The following is a 12,015-nucleotide window of genomic DNA, read 5'->3' as shown; positions in this document are numbered from 1 at the left end:
CCCCCGCTCCCCCCCCCCCCCGCCCCGGGGTCGGTGCCTCCGAGCCCCACCGGTGGAGACACCCCCGCTCCCCCCCCCCCGCCCCGGGGTCGGTGCCTCCGAGCCCCACCGGTGGAGACACCCCCGCTCCCCCCCCCCCGCCCCGGGGTCGGTGCCTCCGAGCCCGACAGGTGGAGACACCCCCGCTCCCCCCGCCCCGGGGTCGGTGCCTCCGAGCCCGACAGGTGGAGACACCCCCGCTCCCCCTGCCCCGGGGTCGGTGCCTCCGAGCCCCACAGGTGGAGACACCCCCGCTCCCCCCCCCCCTGCCCCGGGGTCGGTGCCTCCGAGCCCCACAGGTGGAGACACCCCCGCTCCCCCCCCCCCTGCCCCGGGGTCGGTGCCTCCGAGCCCCACAGGTGGAGACACCCCCGCTCCCCCCCCCCACCGCCCCGGGGTCGGTGCCTCCGAGCCCCACAGGTGGAGACACCCCCGCTCCCCCCCCCACCGCCCCGGGGTCGGTGCCTCCGAGCCCCAAGGGATGAGTTCCTCACTCACTCACACACACACACCCTGGGTCAGTGTCTTTGAGCCCCAGACCCCCTCCTCCAGCCCCATGTCTCTGAGCCCCCCCGCAGAGCTCTCCGGGCGTTCTCTGGTCCCAAGAGCTACGCCCCACACAGGAGTCTGGCTGCCCAGGCCCCTGTCTCCTGGGCCAGGCTGGGGGTGTCTTGGCGCTCAGGGATGGCCTTGCTCTGACGCTGGTCTCCTGGCATGGGGGAGGCTGGCTACACTGGCCGAGGGCTGAGCCAGGCTGGGCGCGTACAGAGCTCACAAGTATCCAGCGGTTCCTGCACTAAACCCTGAGTGACCCACATAAACTCTCCGTGGTGGGCACCATCCCATGCCAGGCAGCCAGGGTGAGGGGCAGTTTGGTTCTGGGAAGAGCAAATACCTGGATCATCTGTTTGACCCGTGGGGTTTTTTGAGCTCCTAGCACTAAGCATGGGGGAAAGCGAACGCTTAATAGTGGCAAGACTTTGGGGTAGGGGCTGGAGGCCCCAGCATGCAAGGTGTAATTGGGCACAGGATGGGGGCTACTGTATAGGGGGGTAGCTGGAATGCAAGTGCTTAGGCTTCTAATGGGTCAGGGTTGGTTCCTCAGTTAACTGAGGACAGGCCTTTTCTCTCAGCTGTGTTTCCTGCTCAGCAGGTGGACCCTTTCGTCAGTCAGTGCTGAAGCTGTGTGGTATCTGAGAGCTGCATTTAGTGATGGGACAAGAGGGCAGGGGCCTTCAGGCAGGACCATAAGCCAGGTGCCACCCACCCTGTCCTTTGTATTCTCTTATCTAGCTGCCTTATGCTTCAGTTTGTTGGCAATAATTTCATTGTTACATCACAAGCACTTGAAGAAATTGAAGAGCGGAGAATGTTTCCCCAGGGGGACTGGATTGTTTCTCTCTCTCCTGCAAAGTTTCTACAAGCCTATAACAATTGCCCCAAAACTGTTTATTTAGCAAACTTTAAATAGCCTTCTTTTCTCTTAACCTCCCTTTCCTTCCCTTGGGTTTGGTTGGGGAATTTATTGACACTTGGTTCTTGAAAAGATTCACATTCCCATATAGATTTCTTATTTCCCTAAAATATGCTAGGCAGACCTCACTTCCTGGTGGGGGTGCCCCAAGTAACTGTACTTTTCCATCAGTCAGCACTCACAGGATTCTATCAGATCAAACCAAATGACTTCAGAAATGATCTGAAACACATGTGTTCAATGTGAGAGAAATATCCAGGCAGCTGTAATGATGAACTAGACCTAGGGGCAAGAGTGGGCAGCAAGTTAGACAGGAGTTTGCAATGGGCTGTGTAATCCTGGATTGCAGAGAGAAAGGATGGCACAGTGGTTAGGGCACTAGCCCAGGACCCTGCTCTGTCACATACTTCTGGTGTGATCTTGGGCATGTCATTTAGTGCCTCTGTGCTTCAGTTCCCCATCTGTAAGCAGAGGGTAAGAGCACTTCCCTACCTCCTAGGGATGTGTGAGGATTAACTGCATTAAAGATCGTAGGCACTCATATGCTGTGGAAATGGGGGGTGCAGATAAATTCCTAAAAAAGACACCATTCACAGAGCAGGGAGGAAAGAGTGCTTCTCTGCAAGGTGAACCCCCACCTAGAATATTGCATTCTGCTTTGGGCACTGAGTTACCAGAACACTATTGACACTGGAGAGTGTTCAGAGAATAACAACTGACCTGACCTGGAGGGTTTGATTTATAAGGAAATTTTAAGCCAAGGGCTAGAATTCCCAGGACTCAGCATCCACAATCAGGACTGAATTTCCAGAAGAGCTAATCCCATATTTGCTTACTTAGTTGTCAGATCTGTAAAAGTGCCCAGCACCCAGCAGCTCCACTGTGCCACATACAGCTAGGTTTTCCCAGCAACTCAGCACCCAACTTGCATCTGATGTATGGGCTCTTGTGAAAATGTAGCTGTAACAATTTTAGCTGGGTGTTGTATAGCTTGGTTAGCGCTGACTAAGGAAGGGTCTAACACTCTGCAAATATTTGCAGACTGTTAAGGCCAAAGAAGGAGGGAATTGCTTTATGTAGTAACCTGAGGTTTAGCTAGAAGTAATAGGATGAAATCAAGGAAAAGTGTAGGCTGAATATTGGGATATAACAAGCTCCAGGGTGTGAGCTGTATTTGAAGGAGGATTGAAAAGGATGAAGCCCCATTATTGGGGACTTTAAAAATCGGATTGGACAAGGGACTAGAAGATGCCCAGAGAGACAGACTGGACAGCCAGATAAGGTTTTTCCACCTCTAACTTTCTGATTCTGTTAAATGACCAGCTGTAAAAACTCTCTTTAGGGTGGTTGCATTCGTTTATTTTTTGTCAGATGCTTTATTTCAAGGCTCTGACAGGACATGTCTCACTTGTTTCCTGTGCCCATGAGGGGATCATGTCAGTGGCTAAATGATTGGGAGCTGAGAATTGGCACTAATGTGTTGTGCTCCTGTTTGTAAGTGTCCACAAGAACACAGACCTCTACCAGCGATGGTCGCTTTACCATTTCATACAACTGCAAAGCAACTGCCTTGTGAAGCGGAATGGGTTAACTGCTTCTGGGTGTCTGTTTCGCAGCATGCAGAGCTTAATTGGGGATCTTGCTTCAGGTGTTACCAGTTTAGCTGAGGCAGATTGTCAGGAGGTGATTAACCTAGCCTGAAACATCCAGCACAGCTGAGAGCATTGGGTAAGCAGCTGTCATTTGGCAGATGATACTGAATCACAGAGGGGCTGTTCTTGCTGTTGTTCGAGACTGAAGTGTGGTGTGGACTGACTGTCTAGGAGTCCATGTGAGTCTTCTTCTGACTAGTTTAGCACTGACTCTGTAGGCTTTAATTTTGGGAGTGTGGGGTGGGGCTCTGACCAGCAGCACTGACCAGCCCCAGTAGCAGGGCTAACTGTGTGGGATCTTGATACTGAGATTTAGTGACTTGAGACTGATCTCTGTATTTTCCAGTAGAAGTGTATTTATTTTTTTTGGGTGGAGTCTGTCCACCCATTGGGGAGAGGGGGGGGAGGTAGCAACTCCAGATGCATGTCTTGTTTTTCTTTTAAGTTATGGTCCCCTCCTAGTTTCTGTCATTGGGAGCTGCTTGAGATGTTCAATGGAAGCAAGCAAAGGGATGGGGGAACTGGGGTGAGGGGACTGTGGCTTGGACTGCACAGCTCGCAAAGAGGGGTGAGGCGAGCTGGTGTTTAAGTCCTTAGTGCTGCAGCGGCAGAGGGTCTGTCCTGCACTGGGTGTTTCCATTGCTGGTTAGGTGGGTGGGAATGGAGAGAGACTCTCTTATTGCTTATGGTATCCATTAAGGATAAGATTGTCACAGATTCTGTGACTTTCAGAGACCTCCTTGACATTTTCTGCTTCAGCCCCAAGGTGGCAGGGCCGGTTAGCTGGCAGGGGCCCCGGGGACCTCAGCTGCCTGCAGCGGGGCTCATGCTTCTCCCGCACCCCGCAGGGTTTGGGCTTCAGTCCCTCCCCCCATAATTTTCATAAAAGTCAGACAGGTCACGGGCTTCCATGAATTTTTGTTTATTGCCTGCGACCTGTCCGTGACTTTTACTAAAAATAATGGTGACAAAATCTTAACCTTTGCAATAATATTTGAGAAGGGGTTTTTCCTCCTCAATAGAAAATGTCCCCTGTGGTACCGGTTCGAGGGGACCCTGAAGAGAACACATCTCCATTATCCCCTCATGCTATCAAGTTAATCTTCGTCTGTATTTCGCTCCATTTCAGGGTTACTGCTCTGATGCCCTGGCCCTACAGCATGTTATGTTTCTCCAGGCACAAAGAGTAGTCATGTAGTTAAGTCAGAGTGACCTTTATTTTAGATTTAGAGAACAAAAGCAATGTCTACACCAGAGCAGCTTGATGAGTGTGTTTCCTTCCTTTGTAACGGTCTTTCCTGCTATTGTGTGTTCAGCTGTTCTCTGCAGACCAGGAATCTCTTAGATGGTAAGGGCCAGATTTCCAAGTGCGCAGAACCCACAACAAGGGCCATGTTCTGAAAGGGCTAAGCCCCCATTGACACCGATGGCCTGTTTGCTCCACAGCCAGCATGCTGAGCAATCCCATAAATCTGGACGCTTATAATCATACCTAGATAGGAGCTGAGGCCTTTGGAATATCTGGTTGTTAAGGGGCAGAGCATCAAGTCAAAACACTTATAGCCAGATCCACCTCCAGGCTGACTCATGTAAACAGCATTGCCCTGTGGATAGCTCCTAAGTCAGCCGCACATGAGGCTTCTGAAGGCCATTTTACGATTATAGCAATGCACAGCTAAGTTCTAGTAGAATTAGTTCCCCTTGCACCTGTAAGGGGTTAATATCTCAGGTCCCATGTTGTGTGTGCTTTGCTGTCCGTAATATTTCCTAGTGACTTTTTTTGTCTGCACCCATCTTTTTTACCTGCCATGAACCTTTCTCTGGTTTGGTGCCCAGCCCCTGGGAGAAGGTCTGTTACAGCCACATGCACTGCCAGGGCCATCTAAGTTCTGTCATGGTGGTGGCAATTTCTCCTGCTGCTACCACAACCGTGTCGTGCTCTTTCCCAGCCTGGTAACAACCCTTGCGGTGAACTCCCCCGGTACCTGGGTTGAAAAGTGAGCTCTGCAGGAGGCACCTGGATTCTGTGCCCTAAAAATAGCTGGTGATGCCAGTTCTGGTGTCTGATTGTCTCCAGGACTCCATCCTGGTGCAGCGGACTGCCTTGGATGGTGTGGGGACTGGAGGGAGGAAAATGACAAGTGGTATTTGTACACAGCTTTCCAAGGCTCTTTGATTCCCCTTGTAGGACGGTGGGGGCTGACTAACTCCCAGCCATCTTGTACTGTGGATGGACAAATGGCCATTTGTCCACTGGTGGCTTAATTTAGGGCTAGGAATTTTGGGGCTGCCTCTGAGGTTATGGGGTTAGATAAGGGGGCTGCATCTCTTCCTTCTCCTTCCCCTTCCCTCTTGGCTAGGGGCAGGATTTCCCTTGGCGAAGAGTTCTTGTCCCAACATTGGTGGGTGCCTTGATGTCCCCACTCCATGTTCAGGAGGAAAGTGCTGTTAGCTGGTTTGCAAGTGTGTCGTGTGTCCCCATCCCCGCCCCGGGAGATATGTGGGAATAGAGGTGCCTGCCTTTGGCTGAGAGAGAGGAGCCCTATGACCCAGTTCCTTAATATTCCCAAAGGGACCGTGCCTGCTGCTTGCCTTAAGACTCCTCTGCTTTTTGATTCCTAATGACCCTTCCAGAGCCCCTTCTGCCCGCAGGCTGCAAGTGTCACATGCACACAGCTGGCATTTTCAATGCAATCTAATAGAATAAGCCAGTTGTCTTAATCCACTTATCGGGTATGATCCAATAAAGCCTGCAGCTCTGGCTAGGAGTGAAGTGTGTGTGTGTTCTTAATAAATCTCCCCTGGTTCAACTGGCATCTTTAATCTGCCTCTGTCACTTACACAGAAACTTCAAGGTGGAATTAACGATGCTGCCTGCTGCTCCTGTACCCTTCCAGATTGAGAGGCTTCAAAACCCTGCACCCCGGCGCTGGGAGCTAGCACATAGTTACCTTTTCTCCAAAAGAACGTTTGTGTGACATGAAAAGAGACCACTAATGTTGAGACACCAACACCTTGTCCTGTCCTCCTTCAGTGGTGGGAAACTCTTCCCTAACCTGCGAGGAGAAAATTGCTTAGTGCATCTTTAGCTCTTGCATTGTGCTTGTGAAACCGGCCACACGAAGGAAAGGCAGCTCGGTGTGATCTATCAACCAGTAGCAGCTCCCCTCTCCCCCAACCAGGTCAGTGCTGCTGCTCAGACCACACTGAAGGTCCTGTTGGACTGTGTGAGTAGAGGTCCTGATCTGGAATTGTGGTGGGCACATAGAAAGTAGCTTTTTGTGTCTTGGGGAGGAGTAAGGTACTGTGATGTTCTGTTGGCACCCTTGCTAGGGCAGAGTTAGAGCTGGGTGTGCAGCTGCACTGTAACTGCATGTCCTGCTTTATGTAAGTTTGTGTTGTGGTCTTCCCCCCCCACCCCCCGTAACATTTAATTGTTTTTTTTTCGGGGGTATAGAGTGGGGTTATTATCTGTATTATGGGAGCACCTACGAGCCCCCATCATGGACAGGTCTCCATTGTTCTAGGTGCTGTACAAACGCAGCACGAAAAGATCAATCCTGAAAAGATTCAATCCTGATTCAAAGAATCAATCCTGAAGCACTTGCATGAGAGGAAAGTGATCAGGAACAGCCAGCATGGATTCACCAAGGGAAGGTCATGCCTGACTAATCTAATCGCCTTTTATGATGAGATTACTGGTTCTGTGGATGAAGGGAAAGCAGTGGATGTATTGTTTCTTGACTTTAGCAAAGCTTTTGACACGGTCTCCCATAGTATTCTTGTCAGCAAGTTAAGGAAGTATGGGCTGGATGAATGCACTATAAGGTGGGTAGAAAGCTGGCTAGATTGTCGGGCTCAACGGGTAGTGATCAATGGCTCCATGTCTAGTTGGCAGCCGGTGTCAAGTGGAGTGCCCCAAGGGTCGGTCCTGGGGCCGGTTTTATTCAATATCTTCATAAATGATCTGGAGGATGATGTGGATTGCACTCTCAGCAAATTTGCGGATGATACTAAACTGGGAGGAGTGGTAGATACGCTGGAGGGGAGGGATAGGATACAGAAGGACCTAGACCAATTGGAAGATTGGGCCAAAAGGAATCTGATGAGGTTCAATAAGGATAAGTGCAGGGTCCTGCACTTAGGACGGAAGAACCCAATGCACAGCTACAGAGTAGGGACCGAATGGCTAGGCAGCAGTTCTGCGGAAAAGGACCTAGGGGTGACAGTGGACGAGAAGCTGGATATGAGTCAGCAGTGTGCCCTTGTTGCCAAGAAGGCCAATGGCATTTTGGGATGTATAAGTAGGGGCATAGCGAGCAGATCGAGGGACGTGATCGTTCCCCTCTATTCGACATTGGTGAGGCCTCATCTGGAGTACTGTGTCCAGTTTTGGGCCCCACACTTCAAGAAGGATGTGGATAAATTGGAGAGAGTCCAGCGAAGGGCAACAAAAATGATTAGGGGACTGGAACACATGAGTTATGAGGAGAGGCTGAGGGAGCTGGGATTGTTTAGCCTGCAGAAGAGAAGAATGAGGGGGGATTTGATAGCTGCTTTCAACTACCTGAAAGGGGGTTCCAAAGAGGATGGCTCTAGACTGTTCTCAATGGTAGCAGATGACAGAACGAGGAGTAATGGTCTCAAGTTGCAGTGGGGGAGGTTTAGATTGGATATTAGGAAAAACTTTTTCACTAAGAGGGTGGTGAAACACTGGAATGCGTTACCTAGGGAGGTGGTAGAATCTCCTTCCTTAGAGGTTTTTAAGGTCAGGCTTGACAAAGCCCTGGCTGGGATGATTTAACTGGGAATTGGTCCTGCTTTGAGCAGGGGGTTGGACTAGATGACCTTCTGGGGTCCCTTCCAACCCTGATATTCTATGATTCTATGGTTCCTGCCCCAAAGAGTTTACAATCTAGGTATAAGACAAGAGACAACAGATGGATATAGAGAGACAGGGGAGTACAAGGAAACAATGAAACAGTACATAAGGTTTGAAGTCCCACCTCTGGGAAGGCTATGGGGAATGAAGGCCCTGCTGGTGCACGGTGCCTGGTGGAGAGGCAGCATGACAGGCTCACGTTGGTTCTGTTCTTGGCTGTCCCAGATGTGACATATGGAACCTTTGCCAAGCCTCTCCCCTATCAGTCTTATCTGTCTTATCAGCCTTGCTTGATTTTTTTTAAAATGGATTTTAGAGAGGAGACAACAACTAGGTTTTAAACAGACTTCACTGCAGCCTTAGCTGTTCTGGTGGAACAGAAATTCCATTTGTGGAAGCAAAATGCCTCTCCCATGAGTCTGCAGCAGGTGTGAATGGGGACCTTCCTGTTTATCTCTTGAATCAAGACACTTTGCAAGTGGTTTGCACAGTCAATAGGATTCCTGGTTTCAGCAAAGAGATGTGGTAAAGCAGCTGTTACAGAGGCAAACATGTAGCCTTCACAGGCTTGTCCATTTGTTTGCATAGCCTTTAGCAATTTGCGTCTGCAATATTGGAGTCTAATTAAAGTGACCTTGTGCAGTCTCCGTTATCTTCTCTGTAACACAGGGAGATTGATAGCTGCCAGTCCCTGAGGCCAGCCTGGGTCAATAAAAACTGGTGTAAAGTGCGCAGAAACATTAATAACAGCTGGGGGAGGACTGAATTCATGATCTCCTCACTCCCAACCCACTGCTCCTTCCCTCAGGGCTCAGGATATGTGGTGGTGGAGTAAGCATCCAACAGAGCCATTCCAGTGGGATAAGGTCCATATGGATACCGCCAGTGGGCTCATCCCCCTATTTCTGTGCCCCTCCAAGTTGAAAATTTAAAATTGGGTTGGGGGGGGGCGGGAATGCTGCTGTTTCAGGAACCACTTGACTAAATGACTTCCAGTTTGCATGACTTGCTCTGCCTTGGACTCTGAACTGGCATACCAGTTTCCAAGCTGAACTTATTTATGCAACAGAAATGGTGTTGCAACCCTACCTAGCCCTTGCCACTGCCTAACAGAAGTTAATTTGTAGCCCTAATGCGGGTTTAGGGAATAGATAAAGGGCCAGGTGGACAATTCATTGTGTTTGCTCTGGTGCCTGGGCAGAATTGAAAGTCAACATGGCTTTCCAGTTGCTGGATAAACATGGAAGGGAGGGCGTCACCTGGCCTAGGCTTTGCCCGGTCACCTGGCTCTGCCAACCTGCTTCATTCCTTTTGTGCAGCGTCTCTGCTCTGCCTGCCCTGGTCCCCTCTTGAGTACCCACAGCTCATGCCAAATTGTGTGTGGTAGAGGATGAGAGCATCAGAGGGAGTTGGCCTCCTCTCCTGTGGTGGATGCTGGGGACGAGGAAGTCCGATACTAGAGCCTTTGAACGCCCTGCTTCATAAATGAAGGCCCTGTCAATACAGATATGTGCTTACTAGCCTTAGGTTAAAAAATTCCATGTACCAGGAGTATTCACACTCTCCCCGGACCTATTGCTATTCAAGCTTTGGGTTTCTCCACTTTCTCTATCCCTGTTTCTATTACCTCCCAAGAAAGGCTGCGGCATGTCAGACTTTTGTTTCAGTAGGTCTCTATTAGCAATTACTGAGGCTTGGTCTACACTGAAAACCTGTACATCTGCGCAGCACCCTGACCGACACCGACAAACCCCTCAGTGTAGACACAGTTCGGTCGACAGAGGATGCTTCCATCGACCTAGCTGCTACCGTTTGGGGAGATGGTGTTACTACGCTGATGGAAAAACTCCTCCTGTCGGCGTAGGCTGCGTCTACACTAGGGGCTGTGCAGGTGTAGCTATGCTGCTGTCATCTGCACCCATTTTCCCTTCTTTGGTGGAGAGAGAGTGAGAATCTTCCCCTGCAACAGCTCCCAGCACTCCAGATGCCGAGCAGTTGACAGTTCTGTTATGGGGACCAACACCAGACACAAATCCAATCTAGCATTATATTTCATCCCCAGAGCACTTCTATGTCCATCTCATCTCGCTCACTTATTCTAAGTAGGTCTTAAAAATCCTGCCTGCTTGGTTTTCTTGCTTCCCAATTGCGAAGTGTTGCCTCTTTAAGTTTAATGAAGATCTAGGCACTCCATCATGAATACCAGCAGAGACTAGGTGTTGAGGGTTTCACTTAGGAGCCCAGTGCTGGAAAAAGACCATTTGCTCTATGCAGAGAGCAAAACAATCAAGATCTTGGGCTCCTTCTGGGAGCCCTCCCTTCAACAATGCATTGTATGAGCAAAGGTTTTGCCGTTTAATGCTGACTCACTCTGTCCCTGAATCGCCAACTACTAGCGATTCAAAATCATGAGTCCAGCCCCCAAAATCATGCACTTAGCTCAGGGTGGATTGATTTAAATCACCAAATGGAACACCTCGATTTAAATCAGTGACTTTAATCAATTTTTCTGTTTGTTCTTCAGTTATATCCTAAAGAAAAGTGCATTCTCACTGGTTGAGTAACCATTAAAACACATTGATTTTAAAGTTAAATAGAGGCTTTACACTAGAATTGGTGTATCTGTTTGCTACCTAGGAGGGTACACTAGAATTGTGTACTTTTATTTAAGCAATTATATAGCTTAATATTTTCAGATTCTTAGTGACTATACATTTTTAGTATGTTATAAAATAGTAAATCAGTATATCATTTACTATATAATTTACTTTTTGCTCATGATTTGTGTCAAGTTGGGATGGTAACTGGAATTAAACACACACAACATATAACATTTATTTTTATTAAACAAAACAACTTTACATGTGTTAGATGCAAATTTATCTTATCAAAACATGTTTCACATTTACAGTGGAATGACTTATTAAACAGAGGGATTAACTGCAGTCAGTGAATTAATTGATTATTTCAGATCAGCCTGTGAAAATTTTCAGTTTGCCTAAGTGAAAGTGACTGGAAGTTAAGTTTGTATTCACCTATGTTTCTTGAAAATGAGGCAACTGTCCCCGAAGTTACTTAGGGTGTCCTGCAAACTTTTTAAACTGGTAGATCTCATCCCCTCCCTCCTCCATTTTTATTCATAGACTGGAAGAGAGAAGTTTTCTTGCATTTTCAACTCCCAATCGATTTCTCAACTTTGACTGAATTAGTTCAAATGAAGAAAATATTGTTTCTTCTGTAGGCATAGAAGCTACTGCTGTCAGAAGCTGGTTTAGCTCTTCAACAAACTCTGGTTCCAGATGCTTAGCTAGTGACTTCCAGTTTAGTGGTGTTGACTTTCTTTAAAGCAACATCAGCACACATGCACTGCTTGAATGCTCACCTCCAGCTCTGATCTCTGTTATGGTTGGCAACATCTTCAGCAGTTAGGTATCTACTCTGACACTTTGGGTTGAGAATAACGGCAAGAAAATGAGGTGGAGTAAGTGCTTAATCCATTCGCTTGTTTACTGCCTGCATCTTAACTTTGTTCTGGGGCACCTGGCCTTGGCCACTGTCGGAAGACAGGATACTGGGCCAGATGGACCTTTGGTCTGACCAAGTGTGGCCATTCCTATGTTCTTATGTTGCCGGGTCTCTTTCTTTCATGTCTTCTGAAGTTCTCTCCAAATTTCAACAGCATCAGCAATACCTGCAGCAGTCTTTCTGCAGTTTGTCCAAGGCTATGGAAATAGGTTTCAGTACATTCAGCATATCTTCAACATTTCTCCTTAGTCCAATGTTGATTACTTTGGCTGTGATGGTTCCATCATTTTTTGTCATTGTCTTCACAGTGCTATCAGAATAGGCCAATTCTTAATAAATAGCTCAAAACTGTCAACCACTGAATTCCATCATACATCTAGGGGAAGAATTAGTTTGGATCCTTCTGTATTTCTCTTTGATGCTGACGCAGAGTGGCTGTTATG

The 12,015-nt window shown here is 48.5% G+C and overlaps 1 protein-coding gene across 5 annotated transcripts in view; it reads left to right on the top strand.

The window, feature by feature from the left end:
- The window catches only part of CYB561 (cytochrome b561), a 57,689-nt gene that overhangs the window by 31,691 nt on the left and 13,983 nt on the right, over positions 1–12,015 (top strand). The window contains exon 1 of one of the 5 annotated variants that reach the window (XM_084615695.1): positions 3,187–3,241. The exons of 3 other annotated variants lie outside the window; for them this stretch is intronic. The gene's annotated coding sequence lies outside the window, so the exon portion shown is untranslated. Of the gene's footprint in view, positions 1–3,186; positions 3,242–3,261; positions 3,345–12,015 lie in introns of those variants that run through there. One more of the 5 variants, XM_084615694.1, reaches the window with a different exon arrangement.

Source organism: Lepidochelys olivacea (assembly GCF_965140295.1).
Source record: "Lepidochelys olivacea isolate rLepOli2 genome assembly, chromosome: 27".
Taxonomy (NCBI): Eukaryota; Metazoa; Chordata; order Testudines; family Cheloniidae; genus Lepidochelys; species Lepidochelys olivacea.
The sequence above is the reverse complement of the archived record's forward strand: the minus strand, read 5'-3'. Positions and strand labels throughout refer to the sequence as shown.